We start from the raw sequence: 22,867 nt of genomic DNA on the forward strand, positions 1-22,867 counted from the left end.
TAATTCTAAAGTGTGTATGTGAAAGCAAGTGGCTGAGACAACTTGACAAAGAAAAACAAGAAAGAAAGGCTTCACCTACCGGACACCAAGACTCATTAGAAAGCTACAGCAATGGGCGCCTGGGTGGCTCAGTCGGTTGAGCATCTGACTTTGGCTCAGGTCACAATCTCACGGTTCATGAGTTCGAAACCCACATCGGACTCTGTGCCCACAGCTCTGAGCCTGGAGCCTGTTTCGGATTCTGTCTCCCTCTCTCTGCTCCTCCCTGCTCACACTCTGTCTCTCTCCCTCCCTCTCTCCCACTCTCTCTCTCAAAGAGTAAATAAACATTAAAAAAAGAAAGAAAGAAAGCTACAGCAATGAAGGCAGTGTAGTATTCTCTCACAGTTAGACAAATACACCAGGAGGGCAAATTTGGGTGAGCCCGGAAGCAGATTCGCACACATAAGGACACTTGCTCTGTACAGCAAAGGAAGTGCAAGGGCAGAAGCAGCTCAAGAGGGCAAGGACGCTGGGACGACTGGTTTTCCACCCGCGGAAAAACAATCCAGATTCCTCTCCCTCAATTCCAATGAGACAAATTATTTCCCAAGCCAACATTTAAAAACTTTCAGGAGACAAACAAAAGAATATCTTTAGGTTTGCAGGACAGGAACACGAAAAGAGGAAATCATAAGAGAAAAAAAAAAAAAGAAATTTGACTACATTAAAAGTAAGAACTTTATCAGAAAATACCATAAAAAGTAAAAATAAATAAGTAAATAAATAAATAAATAAGCAAGCCACAGAGTGGGAGTCACTGTCTACAACACATATCACGAAAAACTAGTTTCCAGAATATATAAAGAGCATCTACAAATCAATACCAAAAAAATATTGATAACCTGCCAGAAAATAGGTAAAAAGCTGGAACTAGAATTTCACAAGATAAAACTGAAATAGCCAGTGAACGACGGTACTCAGAGAAACGCAAATCAAAACCAAAAGAGATATAATACCATGCCTACCATCTCAGCAATATCCAAAAGTCTGGCTACGCTAAGTGTTGGCAAGGATTCTGTCCCTTAGGAAAGCAATCTGGCAATATCTAGTACACTTGAAGAGGCATAAACCCTACCATCCAGCACTTCCAATTTTAGATATTTAATCCCTAGAGAAACATTCATATACCAGTACAAGTAAATACGTTCACGGCTGTTCATAGTAGCTTCGTTTTTAACAACGAAATCTGCAACAACTTAAGTGACCATCAATAGAAGCAGGTATAAATGTATGTTTACATAATGGAACGCCACAGAGCAAAGACACAGACATGACCTAGAGCTACGTGTAACGAGGACAAATGTCACCAAAAAATGTTTGAAAATGAAAACTGCAGAAGAATATGACAACAGAAAAGATAACCATCGTATAAAGTTTAAAAGCTTGCAAGGAGCATTCTCCTTTGCTTAGGAAAGTATACATATGTAGGAGGTATACATATGAGAAGATAAATACCAATTTCAAGATAGCGCTTACCTTTGTGCATTTTAAAAGCATTTAAAAAAAACCCACATTTTTTAAATGTACAGCCAGGGTTGAGGCTCTCCTGGTGACACCATTGATGGAGCAGGTCCAAAGTACATGGAATTCTCTGCACTTTCCTCAGCACAACTGAACCAGCACAGGCCCACCCACAGTGGGTCCCCATAGGAGCAAAGGCCACACAGGGGTCAGAGCCATGTGCTTGACTGATATACAGTGTTCTGATTACCTGAGCCAATCATCCACAAGCAGTTGAACCCGGCAGTAACAAGACACAAGGCTCCCTTCACCTCAGGTACCGTTTCGATCCTAGCAGGGAAGGAAGCTGAAGTATTGAAGTGGAAACACCCTAGTTAATGAAGGATTGCCATTTAGTAATAAACAGTAACGAAGATTATCAAAATCATAGTTAATATGAAAATCATCCCATACCTAATTTAATCTTTAATTCCAGTAGCGCGTAAGAAGCCTTACGAAAACATCTGTTGTCATTATACATAATTTTCCGGTAAAACGTCTGTGTTGATAGAAGGCTGGATAAACCAATGAGAAGTTGTACCTCTACCTCTCCCTTTGCACAGTCAATAGGTGCCTGGGTGACTCGGTTAAGCATCTGACTTCCCCAGCTCAGGTCATGAGTTAGAGCCCCACGTGGGGCTCCCTGCTGTCAGCGTGAGATTCTCTTCTCTCTCTCTCTTTCTCTCTCTGCCCCTGGCCTACACGCACCCTCTCTCTCAAAAATAAATAATATGCACATTTTTTTTAAAGGCCACTCATAAACCCAAGAAAGCAGGGCTACATACACAATTCTTTTATTTTAAGGGTTATTTTGCAGGAAGTGGTAAGAAAATAATTCCGAGGACTTCAACAGGCCTTGGCAAGATGAACAGACGTTGCTTGGAGCAAACCAACTTCCTTTTTAGTACCCTTTCTGTCCTCTAGGTGGGGCCCATTCCCTGGCTGTAGGTGTCCCGTGACCTCATACTCTTTGAACCCCTACCTGCTCTCAGAAGACCTCACATCAAGGCACATCAACCAAATTCTATGCCCATGTACATTTTAACAATGCTTTAAACCAAAGAAAGACTCTCTAAATGTGGAATTTCAGGATTCTGCTAGATGAATAGGAGAAAGGCAGGGGGTAGGAGGGAGCGAGGCAGTTATCACTATGGACCAGATTGTGTACCCTCAAAATTCTTACGTTGATGCCCTAACCCTCAGGGTGACTGTATCTGGAGATAGGGTCTTTACAAGGTAATCAGGTTAAATGAAGTCATAAGGGTGGGGCCCTAATCCAGTTGGACTGTGGCTTTATAAGAGAAAGATCTCTCTTTCTCTCTCAAACTCCATCTCCCCCACCCCACCACCATTTGAGGATACCGCAAGAAGGTGGCAGTCTGCAAGCCAGGAAGAGAGCCTAAAGTCACAGGGAACAAGTCATGTGGCCATACATCCTTGATGTTTTTACAGATGTTTACATTGAAGCTAGCCCTGTTGATGTACCGTGTACCCTTAAAATACCAAGTCTAAAGGACCAAGGGACTCTGATTAGGAACCCCAAGAGGTCCAAACAAAGATATGGGTGTTCAGTCTGGTAGGCAACGCACTCTGGCAGAGGAACAGCGAGACCGAGAAATCCAGTCCAGAGTGGCGGGTCAGGCTACCCTCCCGAACATCCCTGCATGGTGGGAGTTCCAAACACGCAAGGAGCCACAGAAAGGAAAATTCTGCATCCAAGGTCTTGAGGGGAGAAGGCTGGGTCATAACACACTTGTGAACGTACAGAAGGATTAAGAATCCCGATGTCGGTGCAGGCAGTCTTTAAATGTACTGAGAGGCTTGGATTATGCCCCGGTTCAGATCCACTTCCAGTCTCGGGAAGGTGGCAGGAGGAGGAGTTCAAGCTGAAGATGTGGCTAGGAGGGGCACTGATCCTTGATGCAAAGCTTGGAAAACAGGCGTGGGTACATCCTCGAAATTTCACATCAGAGGCCTTCACAGTAAGATGAAGGTCCAAGAAAGAGCTCCTTGTCCCAAGGGGCTGGACAGAGAGCCCAAAATACAGAATGGCAGGGAGAGGAACACAGAGTAGGATGTGGCCAGGGTGAAGTTCGTGGGGGGCACAAGATGCGGTCAAGAGCTCTGAGGCAGAACTCACAAACACCCCACCGGGCAGGGGCCAGAAAGACCAGAATCGGCTCTGCTGAGGGGCCCGCGATATCGCCTCTGCTGACACGGTCCCCAAACGGCCCAAGAACACAAAAGCATTCTCTCCGTGACTGGACATACTTCCAGCCATCTAAAAGGTTTGTGTCATGCCAACACAATAGCCAGACACTGGTGAAACCCCCCCAAAACAAACCTCACGGGGCTCCTATGTGGTTTTCTTGTAACGGAATTTTATTAAACAAAAGTAATTCCCGACTGCTGGCCTTGAAGACCCCGAACATAGTTTGGGTTCCTCCCAAAGGTGACTCTGAGGAAGGATTCGAGAGCAAGTAGCTAACTTAGAATGTGATCCCCGGGAACAGGAGAATGCGGAGGTGAGGGGGAAGCAGCAACAGCTAATACAGGTGCGTTATCCAGCCAGTTACCACTGGGGGCGACTGAAGTTCAGTCCCAGGGAACTCGGTGCATGTGCAGGGGGGCACTGGAGAATGCCAGTCTGTCTCGTTACCCCACCCGTGGGCAAAGGACCACCGTTCCCTTGCACTCCCGACCCGCCCCCCGAACGAGCAGAGCGGGCTCTCGGGCAGCAAAATGCAGCCGGTAGGGGGCTGCTGGGTACTGAGGTGGTCGGGGGGCCAGGGACGTTGAGATGAACACCAGGTCTCTCTGGCATGAATGAGGAAGTATGAAATGTTGAATCCAGGAGAGAAGAGGGTTGTTTCATGCACGCCCTGCCTCACTCCTTTCTTCAGGTCAGTACCTGCGGGTGTGTGTGTGTGTGTGTGTGTGTGTGTGTGCGCGCGCGCGCGCGCGCATTTTGGTTTGGCACGCATTTGAGTGCAGCAGTTTTTCTTCAGGTGTTTGGAATGTTTGAGGAGAGACTAGGTGAAGGAGGTTGAAAGGAGTTTCTTCTTGAAGGTGACAGAAACATTCAAAGAGTACTGGCTTTGTGAGCCACTCTAAGGCAGACTGCACAACACCTGCTTCTTCGGCCAGCACTGGGAGGACCAGCACAGAGAGAGCGATGTTTGTCATCCTGGAAATGGGCAATGGACAAAGGTTCCACATAATCCCCAGCTGTGCTCTAAAGCCTTGCTATTCAAAGTGTGGTCCCCTGAAATCTCCAGCCCCGGAGCTACAGAATCCGCACCTCCAGTTTAACAAGATCCCCGGGAGATTGGCTTGGACAATTGAAAAGCACTGCCGGAGATAGTAGTATTCACTCGTGGTTCTCTGTATAGAGTTCGTTCTGCGACTGTGTCTCCCACCAAAACCAAATGGAAGGTATTTGCTTGATTTCAGCCTATATTCACTCTATCCAGTTTGTGGAATAAACTTCAGATTTGCTGAATGGAGTAAATTGACGCAACTTGGGACAATGAAAGAAACTAGTGTCAACCTGCCAACCTGGGTGTAATCACAAAATAAAGTATGCTTTAGTTTTTCAAAACGTTCGATTACTTCTTTCTTCCCTTCCTTCCTTTTTTTTTCTTGGCAAAATTAGGAACCAGTGCTTAAGAAGCCGGTACCATTCCAAGTCTATTCAGGTAGGTAAACCTTTGCCTCAACATCTGCAAAACACATTCAACAGTTTCAGGAGTGTTTTTCATTTCAAAATAATTACGTGTGTGTGTGTGTGTGTGTGTGTGTGTGTGTGTGTGTGTTGCAGGAAAAGAAAAAGACCAAAATTCTTAAGATATTCTTTAAATGACATTGGATATAGGTAGTTGGTAAAGGAATAAATGAGCACAGAAACAGACTTAGGAAAAAATTAAGGTAAAAATACAACAGATGCCAAAAGTGAATTCAAGTTATGAATAAAAAGCATCAGTATTATATATGGATACAGACGTGTGAGTATGTCCAAAGGTGACTACTAATCCTAATTGCTTTCAGAGGAGAAAATAATTGACAACTGTGCAAATGATTAGAAATAGCTGCCCCTTGAACAATGCGGGGGTTAGGGGTATTTGGCCCTACCCCTCCCCCAGCACAGTTGAAAATCTGCATGTAATTTTTGACTCCCCCAAAACTTAACTACTAATAGTCCACTGCTGACCTGAACCTTTACCGATAACATAAACAGTTGATTCACACATATTTTGTATGTTGTACGTATTATATACTGCATTCTTACATTAAGTAAGCTAGGGAAAAAAATGTTAAGAAAATCATAAGGAAGATCACATTTATAGTACTGTATTAAAGGAAATCCGCGTATAAGTGGACCCGTGCCGGTCAAAAACCTGCGTTGTCAATGCTCACCTATATATTTAAAGCATTCCTTTAGGTACTGAAGGGAAGCAGAATAGTGATGAGGGAACATAAGGTGGCTGAGGGCAAAACACGAGCTAGCACACCACCCCCCTCCACGTGAGATATGTGTGATATTCCTACCACACTCCTGACTGTCCAAGAACAAAGGAAAGGACAGAAAACAAATGGTTAACTGATAGAGATCACAGTCCTGCAGGACGTGGGTCTCCATCAGTTTACAAACATCTTAGTAAATTATAAGAAAAAGGCAATTTTATCTACAGCCTCATCTCCAGAAACCTGTAGAGGCAGTTTCCTGGAGCCCCAACATCACCCCTCCTCCATGGTGATGTGGGGAACAAAGGCAGGAAGGAAATGGCAGGTAAAATTAAATTTCCTTGTAACCTGCAGCCCACTGACAGATACTTGAGGCAGGCAGAGCAGAACACTTCGCCAGGAACTGCCTACTGTCTTAATGTTAATGTTTTGCTAGAGGGAAAAACCACCTCAACTAGGCCTCCAGTATCCTGTGAGTCTTCTTTAGCATAGGAAAATCTCTTTGGAAACTCTTGACTTTACCTTCCTCCCCCCACCCCCAAGTATATAATCAGTCTCTCTTCAGGGTCTCGGGGCAGCTCTTCATGCCCACGGGTCTGTCCCCGTGCTTTAATAAAATCACCTTTTTGCACCAAAGACGTCTTCAACAATTATTTCTTGGCCATCAGCTCCAAACCCCACGAACCCCCCACCATCACCCCAAAGCCTCATCAACAGGACACCCAAAATATGCCTGTTTGGCATAAGGATTATCTTGAGGCTGATTATTTTTAAGAAACCACAGACACAGGAGGAGCTCTGAAAACCCAGTAGAAGCTACCCTTTTATAAGACACATTTACATTTATAAGGGCAATATCAATTTCCAAGGGTGTCTCCCTTCGTGTACCAGGAGGATACCCCAATCTCTAGAAGCTCTTATTGAGAAGAAAAGCTAGCAAAAAGAAGATAAAAGGGGCCAGCCATTTGTCCCAGGCTGGATACTCCCCTTGCATACTTTTGGCTTCTGTAATCTTGCTTGCCTCCTGTCCAACTGCCCCTCCCCTTTTTCTTTGGTCTCTCAACCCCCTACCATCCCAGCCATAAAAGGAGGCCAATGCCAAGGTTCGGGGCTCAGCCTTTGGAGGTGACCCCACTGGGCCAGCACTGATGCGAAATAAACTGTGTTTTCTGATTCGCTGAGTACTTGTCGCTTGTCTCTTCCTGGGCGCCAGCTATTTGCTGTAACATTATCAATGCAGAAGGTAAGGACTTAGGTCTGCATAACAACCTTACCCTCCTCTACTGTGGTTTTCCTGGTAGCGTCCCATGACTGGCTTCCCACCATCCCAACATCTTCCTTTGTCGTTCACTGGAGATGGTATTTAAGGGGCATCTTGCACAATTTGGGGGAGTCGCTCAGTTTTCCTGGGTCTTCCCCATGCATGCGGGAGGTACACATGTTATTAGATTCATTTTTCTTCTGTTTATCTGTCTTTTATTCTGGTGGGGGGGCAGTTCTCAGCCAAGAACTTGAAAGGTAAATGGGAAAGTATTTTCCTCCCCTACAGTATTTACTGGGTAGTAATGCATACACGTGTTCATCAAAAGATATGTCCAAGGGTGTTCCCTACAGCACTATTTATTAAAGCAAAAAAACCGTAAACAAGCCAATGGCCCAACGACAGCAGAAAGGATAAACTACCACAGTCCTATAATAGAATACGGCGACCAGGACTGCACACACAGTAAAAATGAATATCACAAACGGTACCGAGTGGAAGAAGTCAGAAGTCCTGTGTGGAACCATATATACAAAATTCAAGAACAGGCAAAATGAAGCTCTGACATGTGACTCAGACTAGGAGTTACTCTGGGGAGGCAGTGACCAAAAGGAGACACGAAGGGGGCTTGCGGTTGCTGCCCGTGTTCTGATTCTTCATATGGCGGCTGGTAACAGGCGTGTGCGGTTTGTGAAAAGTCACCGAGCCGTCCAATTATGGTATGTATAACATGTACTTCGAGAAACAGTTTAACTTAAAAAATACAGGTATATACATTTAGCCCACTTCCACAGATGAGTCAAATATCCATGAAATGCCACCAGACACACTTGCCTACTTTCACTACAGATGGATGCTGACGAGCCAAAGAAAATGACTAACATTGATGCACAGGTGATAAACCTCACAAGAGGGAACAGTGGTACACAGCTCTGGACTCCTGTGCGAACAATGAATACAATGAGCACTTGATTCAACGAAAAGATATAAATCCTACTGGGTCAAGGGTAATGGTTTCTCCAAATACCCTAAAACATGTGACGCATTCGATCAAAAAGTTAATCATCTGTATAACAAAACCACTAGCTGAGTTCATTTGTACTGATTTTTCCTGGAAGCTTTAGTACCATATAGAATCCACTACAAAAGTTTACCAAAAACCCACAGCTAACCTCCAAATAATACCTGAAAGGGAAGACTTTTAGCATACATCCTCCCAATCTTTCTCTCCCTCTTTTGACATATTCCATTCATATATAGAGGGTTTGCGTGTTTCCGTAGTGCGGGTGGTTATCACGTTCGCCTAACATAAACAGTCAGAGGGTTTAGGAAATTCACATGTCTAAATCCCAAGGGAAACATGTTACTATTTTTAAATATCTGAGAGCCAGCCTTATAGTTAGGAGGGCCAGGAAAGTCCCCCACTGAAAAATGTGACACTTTTGACTCCTGGAATTCTAGCACTGTTTGTTTTCTTGGCAAAATGCAATTCCCCTCCATCTGGAATCTCTAATAACTGGGATCCTAACACATAAATATGCATCTGTTTATCAAATCACCATCCTTACCAGAAGCTTCTAGGATTAGTCCCAGAAAGAGATGGTCACTCATTTTAGAAAAAGAACATTTAGCGTCTTCCATGTACTGAAAACTTTGTCAGGCAATTTACATGTATCATTCATTCATCAAATGTTTATTGAATACCTATCACATACCAAATACGATTCTAGGCACTAGGGATAGTGTGGGTCCTGCTCACATTCTAGCTGAAGGAGAGAAGGAGATGAAGAGGGGAACAATAAATATGCAAATAAACAAGAAAACCAATATAATGGTAAAGCGCAGTGTTGAGACTTAAAATGAGAACGATACAGAGGGTGATTCGTCGGCTATTTTAGATCAACTGATCAGAGGTGATATTTAAACTGACATATAAATGATGAGAAATCAGCCATAGAAAGATGGGGGAAGAGACAAAGAGGACATTCCAGGGAGAACAGTTAGTACAAAAGACCAAAGGGAGCTTGTCGTGCTGGAAGAATGAAAAGGAAGATGGTCAACGGGGAGAGGTGAGCAGCAGGGGACTGGCATCCAATTAATGCTTCTAAAAAGACGCTCCAACCGACACAGGTGGAGGAGTGAAGAAGGGAGTGGGAGCACCTGGACATACTCGGGGAGCCAAACCGACAAGACTTGCCGACGGGGTGGCTGCGGGGCAGGAGACTCAGAGGCCCGGGGCTTGGACAACCGGGTGGGTGGTGGTGCCACACGCAGAGATGGGTCTCGCGGGGAGAGGATCAGGTTTGGCATAGCAGCGGCAAGGAATCAGATGTCACTCTGCAAACACCGGGTGTGAGACGCCCATTAGACATCCATGTGGATTAGCAAGTCTTTTGTCTCCAGATTTTTCATTTTGATATTTAAAAAGCACACAATGTTTAAGAGCCTGATTTTTTCTGTGCCTTCTTCCCCATTTTATTTTTCTACAGCTCCCATTTCTGAGCCTTTTAATGTTTCAAGTTTCCCCCCAAACTTTCAGCATTCTTAGAATTGGTCAATTTATCAACATTGTTTCCGGGTAGTTCTCGATGATATTTTTGAGCCAGTGTAAAGATCTCAAAGATATTTTTTGAGACCATGAGATGGACTCTACATTTTAATCTCACAGAGGTAGTGTGGTATAAATGCCATGCTAAGGAGGCTGGAGTTTACTTTTTATAAAGCATATACTGTATTGTATACTTGAAGTTTGCTAAAAGGGTAGATCCTAACTGTTCACACACTCACACACACACACACACACACACACCAAAACAAAGGTAACTATGTGAGGGGATACATGTTAGTTAGCTTGAGTGTGGTGATGACTTCACAATGTATTCTTATAACAAAACAGCTAACTAGGGGCTCCTGGGTGGCTCATTCCTATAAGCGTCCAACTCTTGATTTTGGCTCTGGTCATGAATCCAGGGTCATGGGATTGAGCCCTGTGTCGGGCTCAGCACAGAGCGTGGAGCCTGCTTGATATATTCTCTCTCTGTCTCTCTCTCCCCCTCTGCTCCTCTTCCCTGCTCACCCTCTCTCTCTCTCTCTCTCTCTCTCTCTCTCTCAAAAAAAAAAAAAAAAAAACAGCAAATTGCACACCTTAAATATATACAAGTCCTATTTGTCAATTATACTTCAATAAAGTTGGGAAAGGGGCAGAGTAGATACAAAGTTTTTAAAAGAATGGACTAGTAAACCTTGAGGGGTACGAAAGGTCACGGCGGCAGGTACTAGCATCTAGATGAAATGTAAAGCCACGAGACTGGTGGGGTCATCTCCGGAGAGTCTGTAAGAAGAAAAGGAGTCCCAGGGCCCTGGGGGGACAGCAAACTTTGTAGGCTGTGCAGAGAAGGACGAGTCAGAAATGAAGACTTCGAATGAGTTACGAGCAAGAGTAGGAAAAGTGCAGTACAAGAGAGTGTACAACGGAAGCCACAAGGAGAAAAGCGTTCACAGAAGGAAAGAGTGACTGTGTCCAAAGCTGCTGCACAATAAGTCAGAAACGTGACAGCTGCTGTTTGGCAAGTGCTGTGTTTGGCAGTGTGGAGTTCATTGAGAACTGACCAGAGCCTCAGGACAGGACCCGGATTGGACGGGGGAAGAATGTGGGGTGATGAAGAATGTGGGGTAATTAAGTATGTGCGATCCTTTAAGAGGTTTCTCTCAGAAGAGGTGACTAGTAATGTGGGGGCGACAGGAGGGGGATGGGGAACCAGTGGAGGAGATGTTATGTCTTAGAGCATGATTGTAAGCTAATGGAAATGATCCAGAAAAGAGAGAGGGGTGCACTGAAGCAGGAAAGAAAGAGGAAACAGAATTAGGAATTACATTCTTCACAACACGAGAACAAAAATCATTAAGTACAGTAATGAATTACAAACCACGGAAAAAAGAGGAACTCATGAGTCCATCCTGATGTGGAGAACAAAGGCAAAAGAAAACCATTAAATTGCCTTGCAGCTTACAGCCCCACTGACAAGTCCTTGTGACGGGCAGAGTGACCTCCCTCTAAGAAGGCAACTGCCTCGATGCTGATACTTTGCTAAGGGCAAAAGGCAATCTTAGCTTAATGTCATCCGGGCCTCCGTGATTCTGTAAGTCTCCTTTAACATATAAAAATTCCTTTGGAAACTTCCTTTATCTCCACCCCCCAAATATATGTTAGCAATCCTCCTCCAAACATATGATCCACTGATATACATCTGAAGGGTCTCATGACTAAGGTTTTATTAGACAGAAGTAAATGACCCTTTCCTAACAATACTAGCCCCCTCAAGGTCCTGGAAACCTTGCTTCTAAAATTATTTAGAGACTTACGCTCTCCCTAACCCCCTCTCAACCCGAAGGTATATAATCAGTCACCCCTCACAACCCCAGGGCAGCTCTTTCTGCCCACGGGTCCTGTCCCCGTGCTATAATGAAATCACCTTTTTGCACCGAAGACATCTGAAGAATTCTTTCTTGGCTGTCGGCTCGAAACCCCAACGTTTCCACATCACGTACCGATAATAAAGACAGGAATGAATAAATATATAAGGAAGAAGCGTTTTTGGTGAAGGCCAACTGGTAAATGTGGAGGGAATATCAGAGCTGGAAAATCATTATCTTCAACCGTCATATTAAAGATTGAATCAGGCAAAAATCACCACTGACTGCGAAATCTAGAGAGAGATACTGATGAGAAGGAGCAGTCTATCTGTGTCTCCCCCAGAATACGCATTAGCAAGGAAGAAACCGGAAACCACACAGTGGAGATATTAGATAACACCTTGACCAGGTGACCAAAATTAACATCACCAATGAGGAAGAGAGAAACATCCAGACATGTGGGCCTCCAGATGTGATACCCTGAGAACACATCATCATCTCTGCAGTATTGTGGCCCAAAATGTATAATCTGTATCTAATTACAAGAAACATCAAACAAGCCCAAAATGATGAATATTCTCTTTAAAAGAGAGGGAGATGGTCTGTATTCATCCTAAATGCTGAAGATGAGAAGCATTTGCGACACCAAAACGTGCCTCTTTGGCATAAGGATTATTTTAAACTGATTATTTCTAAGAAGAGCAGACTACCAGTTAGAAGTTACCCTTTTGGATAAGGGAAATCTCCGTCTGTAAGGGTGTCTTCCTCTCCATACCAGGGATGACTCTAAATCTCTAGAAACTTTTATCAAGAGAGAAGCCAGGACTTAAATCTGCATCACAACCTTACCATTTACAGTGCTTAGTGTTTACAGCCAGGTAACCTCCCACAACTGCCCCCCCCCCGCCCCCCACACATACTTTCTCTTGTCTTTAGCCAGAGATGACATTTAAGGTGGTAGCTTGGGCCATTTCGGGGAGTTACTCAGTTGTCCTAGGTCTGTCCCATGTATACAGGAGGTACACGTTATTAAATTTCTTTTTCTCTTGTTAATGTCTTTTTTTTATTATTTTTTTAGGTTTATTTTTGAGAGAGACTGAGCGTGAGCAGGGGAGGGGCAGAGAGAGGGAGACACAGAATCTGAAGCAGGCTCCAGGCTCCAAGCTGTCAACACAGAGCCCGACGCAGAGCTCGAACCCATGAACCCTGAGATCATGAGCTGAGCCGAAGTCAGACGCTCAACGGACTGAGCCACCCAGGCGCCCCATTAATCTGTCTTTTATCACAAGGGGAACATTACTTTTCCTTCCCCACACTGCCAATATCATAAAAGACAAAGAAAGGATGTGGAAATGTTCCAGACTAAAGGAGGCTAAGAGACCTGACAACTAAATGCCAACAATCCTAGAGCAAATCATGGGCTGGAAGGAAAAAATGCCGTAAAGGATGCTATCAGGTCTATTGTCGAACTTGGACTACAAATAGCAGATTAGGTAAAACAAACAAACACAAACAGCAGATTAGGTAACAGCATAGCATCAATGTTAAATTTACTGAACAGTAAATTTACTGAACAGTACCGTGGTTATGTAATAGAATAAGAATATCCTTAGGAAATCCACACTGAAGTGCTTAGGAGTAAAGGTCATGATGCATGGAACCCCCTCAAATGGTTCAGACAAGTGAGGTACACGTGCAAAAGTGCAGATGACAAAGCAAATGGGGTAAAGTGTTAGCAATAGAGGAATCTGGACAAAGGTTATATGAGCATTCTCTGTACTATTTTTATTTTTGCAACTTATTTACGAAGTTTGAAATGATTGCCAAATAAAAAGCTTTTATTTATTTACTTTTTTAAGTAGGCTCGCCACCTAACGTAGGGCTTGAACCCACGACCCAAGATTTAAGAGTCGCATGTTCTACCAAACTGAGCCAGCCAGGCGCCCCTCCAAATAAAAAGCTTTTAAAAAGGAAGGGGGAAAAAAGAATATGTTCTTGAGAAGGCAAGGAGGATAAGAGGTCCAGAACCCAGAAAAGCAGCCGATCTTTGACACACTGGGATGCGTGTGACAGGCCTCAGGCACTCCTGACTGCCCAAGAACAAAGGAAAGGACAGAAAACAAATGGTTAACTGAGAGAGATCTCAGTCTCGCAGGACATGAGTCTCCATCAATTTACAAATATCTTAGTAAATTACAAGAAAAAGGCAGTCTTGTCAAGAGCCTCATCTCCAACCCTATAGACTCAGTTTCCCGGAGCCCCAACATCACCCTCCCCTCCATAGTGAAGTGGGGAACAAAGGCAAGAAGGGAATGGCAGGTAAAATTAAATTGCCCTGTAACCTGCAGCCCATTGACAAATACTTGAGGCAAATAGAGTATAACATTTCCCCAGGAACCCCCTACGGTCATTATGTTGATGCCCCACTAAAGGAAAAACAGCCTTAGCTTGACAATAGCCAGGAGCCACGGGTAACCTGGGAGTCTTCTTTAGCGTATGAAAATCCCTTTGGAAACTTACTCTTGTCTTTACCTCCCCCAACTCCACAGTACATCACCAGACACTCTTCACAACCCCAGGGCAGCTCTTCTGCCCGCGGGTCCTGTCCCCGTTTTTTTAATAAAATCACCCTTTTTGCACCAAACACATCTCAAGAATTCTTTCTTGGCTGTCAGCTCCGACCCCCCCCCCCTCACTCCAAAACCCCATCAGGGAGCACCAGGAGTATTTAGTGTCTGCACAAACGGGGGCATGTTGGGAATTTGGGTGGTGAGAATCTAAGGCTTTGATTAGATCTAAACATCTAAACAGCCCATCTAAACAGCCAGGATCAGCAGCTGATGTAGAAGGGGCAGAAAAAATAAAAGAAGGTGTCAAACAGCTGTTTTGGAGAAGAGAAAAGGAAAGCTACTACACAAGCAAGGTAGGCTTGCTAGGCAATGCGAGAGTCCACTTGAAGTTTCTCAAGGTCAAGACCTGGACCTAGATATCAGTATTTACTCTGAAAACTCCCTGAGTGATTTGAATGGGCAGCCAACTAAGGCAGGGTTTCTCAAGCTCAATACTATGGATTTTTGGGCCACATAATCCTTTGTTGGGGAGTAAGCGGGGAGGGGGTCCTGTGCATTACAGGATGTTTAGCAGCAGCGTCCCTGGCCTCTACCCACCAGATGTCAGTAGCACCCCCACCTCTGCCAGTCATGACAACCAAAAACATCTCCAGACGACAACCAAAAATGTCTCCAGACACTGCCAAATGTCCCCAGGGGGGGCAAAATCGGCCCTGGTTGAGAACCACTCTGTAAGGGAATAAAGGCCATAAACACTCCATGTTTATAAAGCTTAGGAATTGTGTAAGCTCCTTGTTACCATGCCACTGTGGGTAAGAACACAGGCTCTGAAATCAGACAGTCTGCGTTCGAACCTCAGATCCGCGACCTACCTTTCGTATGACTTTAGGTAAGTTACTTAACTGCTCTGTGCCTCAGTTTCCTCATCTGTAAAATAATAATAGCACCTGCCTCAGGAAGTTGGAAGGATTAAATGAGTGAATATATGCAAAGCAGTAAGACCAGTGCCTGCTCATTAAATATTAGCCACTAGCTACCATTATTATCACAGAATCGGAAACGTAGTAGATACCAGATGTCTTGTTGATTAATGAACTGCTTACATCAAGATATACTCCATCCTTAACCAACAGAAATTTCCACAGTAAAACGGAACAGAAAGGCAGAATACGCTGAATCTTTTATTTATTTTTTACACCCAAGTTCGTTAGCATATAGTGCCATAATGATTTCAGGAGTAGAATCCAGTGACTCACCTTGTACATATAATGCCCAGTGCTCATCCCAACAAGTGTCCTCCTTAATGCCCCTTCCCATTTAGCCCATGCCCCCACCCTCAACCCCCCAGCAACCCTCAGTTTGTTCCGTATATTTAAGAGTCTCTTATGTTTTGTCCCCCTCCCTGTCTTTATATTATTTTTGCTTCCCTTCCTTTAGGTTCATCTGTTTTCTATCTTAAACTCCACATATGAGTGAAGTCATATGATGTTTGTCTTTCTCTAATTTTGCTTAGCATAATAGAGTACATTGAATTTCTCTTAGGATTAGTGTCCTGATTCCTTCTAGATTCTAGGCACACTCATTCATCCATTTGACAAATATTCAGGGAGCACCTACTGTGTCCCACTGTTGTAGGTCCTGAGAATACAACAGTGAGCAAGATACACAAAGTCCTGGCTCTCTCTTGGAACTTATATTCTAGCAGGGAAAAGAAGACATGGAATCAGTACACAAATAATCAAATGATATAATTGCAGATAATAGTTGTTACAAAGAAAACGAACAAAAGCGGGATGAGGGGATGGGCATTCACAGTGGTTAGTAGGGAATGTTGTTTTGGAATGCCGAAACAAGGCAATAAGTTATGTGAATGTCTGATGAAACGGTCCCCTAGGCAGGCAGCGCAGCAAATGCAAAGGCTGGAAAGCAGGCACAGGTTTGGGCTGGTGTATTTGGGGAAGTGTGCGAATAGGGGGGTAGCGACCATACAGGGTCTCAAAGGCTACAGTAGAGAGGAACCAGGGTCTTATTTTCAGTGTGGTAGAGGTTTTATCAGAGGGTTCTGAGCAGTGGGTTTACAAGACTGCATGCACAGGCTATTCTATGGGGTCAAGGGTGGATGCTGGTTTAGAGGCTACACACTAATTCAAGAAAGAAACGTGGGCAGCTAAGATTATCTCAGGGTATTATAATTGAACTCACTTTGCATCATAGCAGATCTGATATAAAATGAATCTGTCCGGGACACAGTTCAGCAGTTTGGGGGGCTTAGGAACTAAATGAACTGCTTTATGAAAGAGTGGTTGAATCCATTTACAGGGTAATGATCATCATTTTTAATGAAATAGAACAGATGGAAGAACACTGAAAATATAAGAATACATTGTACAAAGGAAAAACGCATAATGCTTTGTGAGATCCTATTTCAATCATATATGCGTATGTTCACACTAGGCTGAGATATAAAATATACTTCTCACTATGGATAACAGGCAGAAACGTTTAGAAAACACTACAAAAAGCTATCTTATTTATACATAAATAGGTTATAAGCTGTCCCTTTATTTTTTCCCTTTCTTGCTGTGCCTGGCATCCCCCCAAACGAGGACATCATGAAAAGGTCCAAAGGTAGTATCTTCGTAGTCTAAATAAAACGATTGGGGTGCCTGGGTGGCGCAGTCGGTTAAGCGTCCGACTTCAGCCAGGTCACGATCTCGCGGTCCGTGAGTTCGAGCCCTGCATCAGGCTCTGGGCTGAAGGCTCGGAGCCTGGAGCCTGTTTCCGATTCTGTGTCTCCCTCTCTCTCTGCCCCTCCCCCGTTCATGCTCTGTCTCTCTCTGTCCCAAAAATAAATAAACGTTGAAAAAAAAATTAAAAAAAAAACAAAAAAAAACGATTGACTTATACTACACTATCTTCTCTTCCAGGGAGATCAAAATATGACCCTCCAAAGCTGGGAAGAGTGACTCACCTCTAAACTGTTAGACTTTTTCAATGGAAAAAAAAAAGAATCTAAGCAGAACATGAAATTTTAAAATTGAGCTTTAGACGTTTAGAAGCTAAAAATGGAAAGAAACCTCCTGAAGGTAGTAAGAATAACTACCAGAACTCTACAGCGAGCACAATACCCAGTAGTCAAGTATTAGAACCATTCCCCCCCAAATCAGATACTCCTTCATGGTGCCCTAGAGGGAAGCTTGGCCACTAAGGTAAGCAAATAAAATGAGGGAAAATATTCGGGGTTGGGGTGGGAATCCCTATATTATTTCATTTCCAGACAGTTTGACTATCTAACCTTAAAAATCCAAGAAAACTGACTGGAAAAACTTTGAACTAATAAAAGTTCAGTAACATGGCTTGAATATGATAGACCTCCAAAAAAATTAAACAGCCCTTCTCTATAAGAGTATAGTGATTATAAAATAAAATGGGAATAAATGATACAATTTCTAAGAGCAATAAAAATTACACACACAACACAATCTAGGAATTCACCTAACAAGAATGTGCAAGACCTACAGTGTGGTATAGGCACAAGGATAGACATACAGATCAACGGAACAGAACCGAGTTCAAAAATAAACCCGCACATGTACAGCCTATTAGTTTTTGTCAAAGGGGCCAAGGGGACACAAGGGGTGGGGGGAAGTACAGTCTTTTCAACAAATGGTGGGAGCGGGGTGCGCCTGGGTGGCTCAGTAGGTTAAGCGTCTGACAGTTGGTTTCGGGCTCAGGTCACGATCTCAGGGCTTGTGAGTTTAGCTCCCCCAACCCCGTCAAGCCCCTCCCCACTCCATGCATAGGGCTCCATGCTGCCAGTGCAGAGCCTGCTTGGGATTCTCTCTCTCTCCCTCTCTCTGCCCCTCTCCCACTTTCTCTTCAAAATAAAGGTAAATAAACTTTTTAAAAAAAAAAACATTAAAAGGGGTATCTGGGGGGCTCAGTCGGTTAAGCGTCCGACTTCGGCTCAGGTCATGATCTCACGGTTCGTGGGTTCGAGCCCCACATCGGGCTCCGTGCTGAGCCTGGAGCCTGCTTCAGATTCTGTGTCTCCCTCTCTCTCTGCCCCTCCCCTGCTCGCTCTGTCTCTCTCTCTCTCTCTCTCTCCAAAAATAAACATTAAAAAAATAAATAAAATAAATTAAAAAATAAAAAAACATTAAAAAAAAAACCCAAATGGTATTGGAACAACTGGATATCTACACGGACAAAAGTGAACCTTGACCCATACAAAAATTAACCGAAACGAAGTCATATATCTACATATCAATGATAAAGCTAAAATGTCTAGAAGAAAGCACGGTAGAAAACCTTGGTAAACATGAGGTAGACAAAGATTTCCCAGACAGGTTCCTAAAACTGCTATCTAATATGAAGGGAAAAAGCCTGGTAAGTTAGACTTTTATCAAAATTTAAAACTTCTGCTCTTCAAAAAATACATATCATTAATTGCACGCATGTGATAAACAAGTCAAAATCGTCAAAGTCATAGAAACGAATAGTAGTAGAATGGTGGTTGCCGGGAGTGGGGGAGGGGGAAATAGGGAGTTACTGTTCAATGGGCATAAGGCTTCGGTTGTACATGATGAATAAGTTCTAGAGATCGGCGGTACAACAGAGTGCTGATAGTTAACAGTACTATATCGCACACTTAAAAATTGAAGACAGTAGATCTCAAGTTAGGTGTTCTCAAACCAAAATAAAAAGAAAGCAAATGAAAAGGCAAGCCACAGACTAAAAGAAAATATTTGCAGTACAGATTATCTGACTTGCATCCAGATATGTGGTTCATTAAGACAAACGACACAATTTAGAGAAAGACATTTCATAAAAGAAGATACACAAACGACCAAAAAGCACAGGAAGACTAGTCATCAGAGAGGTGCAAACTAAAACCACAAAGAGCTGCTACCACAAACCCCGTGAAATGGCTACAGTAAAATAAACTGCCAATACCAAGTGCAAGCGAGCAGGGCAGGGAACCGGACCTCTCCGACACTGCTGGTGGCAGTGAACTGTGCTGTGGCCACATAGGAAAAGTCTGGCAGTTTCTTACGAAGTTAAATTAACCACACAATACAGCAGCAATCCTACTTCTAGGTGTTTACCTGAGTGAAATGAACATTATATGCACACAGGAAGCTGTATGTAAATGTTTATATCGGCCCTATTCATAACCACCGAGAGTCAGTGAATGGATAAACAATCTGTGGAATATTACTCAGCAAAAAAAAGAACAAATTATCGATTCACATGACACTGATAAATCTCAAATGGATTATGCTAGGTGAAAGAAGCCAGACTCAGAAGGCCACGTCGCGTATGAATCCATTCGCGGGACATTCTGGAAAAGATCAATTTATAGCAACAGAAAACAAAGCCGTGGTTGCCAGGGGCTGAGAGTGGTGGAGGAAGTTGAATACAAAGGGTCAATAAGGAATTTTCTGGAGTGATGGAATTCTTCTCTATCTTGCTGATCTTGCTGTGGGGCTCGTTACAGGACTATATATATCCGTCAAAACGTATACACGAAAAGGGTGGATGTTATTCTACATAAATTATACCTCAACTCCAAAAACATGGAATCAACTCAAGAATTAATTAGGCAGATTTATAAAATGGAACAGAGTGTTCACAGAATCTTAGTTGATTGAGAGAATTTACTTTATGGTAATTTTTACCAAATGTTTAGCCCATCTCTTAACTTTCAGTACCCTCACCTCATACCATGTCCCCCAAATAAGTTCCATGTGGATTAAAGGCCCACCTAGTTTAAAAACCATAAACATTTTAAAAGAGTTTTTTCCCCTCTATCTTGGGGTAGGGAAGGCCTTTCTCAGCAAGGCATAAAAACCAGTTCCCAAGTTTTTACTAAAGGCAGAATCTCCTTTCTATCTTTTCAATTATTAACATCACAGAAATAATTTCTCTGACCACCCCCCACCTTTTTTTTTTGAATGGTGCTCTGCCCAGTGTGTAACAAGTATCTGAAAATGGAAAAATGTGTTTGTCAGTTTCTCGTGAGCAGTGAAAGCACCAGGAACGTAGTGATATCCCTCTCTGAGTCCCAAACCTATACAGCGATGTCCCCCTCTGAGTCCCAAACCGGACTCAGGCACACCACAGCCACACCAGAGCCCCCAGAATGAACACATAAGCCACACCAAAGCAGCTTCTTAACTGGCTCTCCCTACACCTGAGCAAACTCACTTTGCCATTTCTGGAAGGCTATTCATGGTACCAAAAACACAGCAGCTCGCCTTTCCTGGCCAAACTTGCCGGTGAAATTCCATTTCTCAGACTTTTTCTCCCTCTGCTGAACAAAATCATATCCATAATTAAAGTTCAACTTTTTGTTCTCTTCTGTGTTTCCGACAATTTTTTTGTTTCTAGAAAAGTCACACATACCTGGAATCTGTGGGGTTTGGGCAAGAATTATTCACACGGAAAACACCCTGCATTTCTTCAGTGTCTTTCAACAGCAAAATCTGCTCTATTCCCCCCCCCCCCCTTAAGGAAAGTCACCTTGCAGGGATGTGGGAATGATAAAAGCAGAGGGAATCTGATCAGGGCTTGGCACCGCGCTGAGGCCCTGTAAAACAATATCCCTGAACAGCTACAAAATTTGGCCACTTTTTGTTTTCCAGCTTTGCATTTGAGCTGTAAACGCAGCCCAAACCAAGAAATGTCCAGATCTTAACTAAGCAAAATTTCGGGACACTAAAACAGGACTCCCCAAATCCTTTGGAAATAACATCTACTTTGTCACTTAATTTACAAATTATTATGACATCGAACTTAATTGTATTGTCTTTTAATAACTAAACTCAATAAATTGTTAATTATGAATAGCAATAAAGCAATAAATATTGGCATACCATGTATAACTGAGGTTACACTCATAGGCTTAGCTCTTAAAATAGCCAAAGAGAAGTGGAGAAAGATGGGGGAACTGTAACATCTAGTTAGACCTTGGCTTAATAAATCTTCATTCTCCATCACCCAACAGCTCCTAACCCTGATCAAAGAAATGAGTCCTTTTTCTGTCTATGGTGACTATCAGACAGGATCAGCTACATAATTTATGGGGCTCAGTGTAAAATGAAAATGCGAAGCCCCTTGTTCAGAAATTGCCAAGAATTTCAACAGCGACAGCAAAGCATGAAAACCACATACAGGTTTCATACCCACGAAGCCAGCTCTACCAACAGATAGATCATGTATTTGGCTAGCGAGCTGGTAAGAAAAGTAAAGCATTTCGCTTCTAAGTGAGTAGCAATGATTTCATGTGTGTGTCTGCGCTGCAACTGGGGTTGTAAAGTTTTACGACCTCCTCTCCCAATCTCTCACTTTTCCTGAGGGTTTCAGCCTGTTGGGCAAAACGTACTCCTGCAGTGCCTACCATACAAAATGTGGTGCACGGAGCCGCAGCACCCGCATCACGTGGGGGGCTTGTCAGAAATGCAGACGGTCGGGCCCCAGCCCGGACCTACTGCATTTTAACAAGATTCCCAGGAGATTCGTGTGGACGGTACATACTAAGGAGTGTCACTATCCAGACGGCCACGGAAAACCTCTGCCGTCTGCCTCACCCGCGTTGGCAAAGCCCGTCGGCTCCCCTGCTCCTCACCTTATACATAGTACCGGAGCCTCAAAAGGGCAAGTCCCTGTTGGAATGCTCTCACCCGAGACCTCCAGCCTCCTCTTTCTCCCGGTGCTCACCAACCCCCCCCCCCTCCCGCCCCCCGGCCCCGGGCTGCCGCTCAATCCCGCCGCGCCCCCGGCCACCTGTTCTGGGTCCCGCCAAACAGCGCCGCGCCAAGCCCTTCGGGGCCCTGGGCGCGTTCGCGCTCCGCCCGCAGCGGTAAACTGAGTTCCCCAGGAGTCTGGTCTCGAAGACCGTCCACGTGAACACGATTCGCGGCTCCGTTTCCCGGCGGGGTGGGGAGAGTCTGAGTCCTTACGAAGCTTTTGGATACACACGCCGTCCCCCGACCCCTCGGAGAACGCGGCGCCGGAGCCCCCTTTCCCACGGCGCGCACTCCCCGGCTATCGGGGTGCGGCCCCCCCGGGTGCTCGGCGGCTTCGCCTCTGCCTTTCAGGGCGGCCCCGGGCTCCGACTCAGAGCCGCAGCCGGGCGGAGGGAGCGTTCGCCCCGCTGTCCCGTCGCCCTCCAGGTCCAGGCGCTCCGCCCGAGCTGCCCGCGCCCGTTGTCAGCTCCGGGGGGGAGACGGCGGTGCTGGGTCTCAGGAGCCCGAAGGGAACGGACTCATCCCAGCGCCGCGCGCTTACCTGTCTGTCCCCGCAGACGGGCTGGCTGCCGGCGCCCTCCGGCCCTCCTTCTTGTCTTTCCCTCCGGCCCCGTCCCTCCCCCTTTCCCGCGGGCTGACTCCGCCCCCGCCGCTCCGGGCCGGTCCGCCCGCCCGCCCGCTCTCCAGCTGTCCGGCGCGGCGTGGCGCGTCCGGCGCTCGGCGGCTGCAAGGCTGGGCGCGGAGGCTGGACGCGGAGGTGGGGAGCGGGCGGGGCGCCGACGGGGGAGGGTGTGAGCGAGCGGCGCGGCGGGCGGGGGGAGAATCGCGGCCGGGGGGCTGGGCGGCCCACCCCACGCCTGCAGAGG

The 22,867-nt window shown here is 44.9% G+C and overlaps 1 protein-coding gene across 2 annotated transcripts in view; it reads right to left on the minus strand.

The window, feature by feature from the left end:
* The window catches only part of ADGRG2 (adhesion G protein-coupled receptor G2), a 122,118-nt gene extending 99,491 nt beyond the window's left edge, over positions 1-22,627 (minus strand). For both annotated transcript variants that reach the window (XM_043570702.1, XM_043570701.1), the window contains exon 1: positions 22,543-22,627. The gene's annotated coding sequence lies outside the window, so the exon portion shown is untranslated. The remainder of the gene's footprint in view (positions 1-22,542) is intronic.
* Positions 22,628-22,867: the final 240 nt, after the last annotated feature.

The sequence above is a fragment of the Prionailurus bengalensis genome, chromosome X, assembly GCF_016509475.1.
Source record: "Prionailurus bengalensis isolate Pbe53 chromosome X, Fcat_Pben_1.1_paternal_pri, whole genome shotgun sequence".
Taxonomy (NCBI): domain Eukaryota; kingdom Metazoa; phylum Chordata; class Mammalia; order Carnivora; family Felidae; genus Prionailurus; species Prionailurus bengalensis.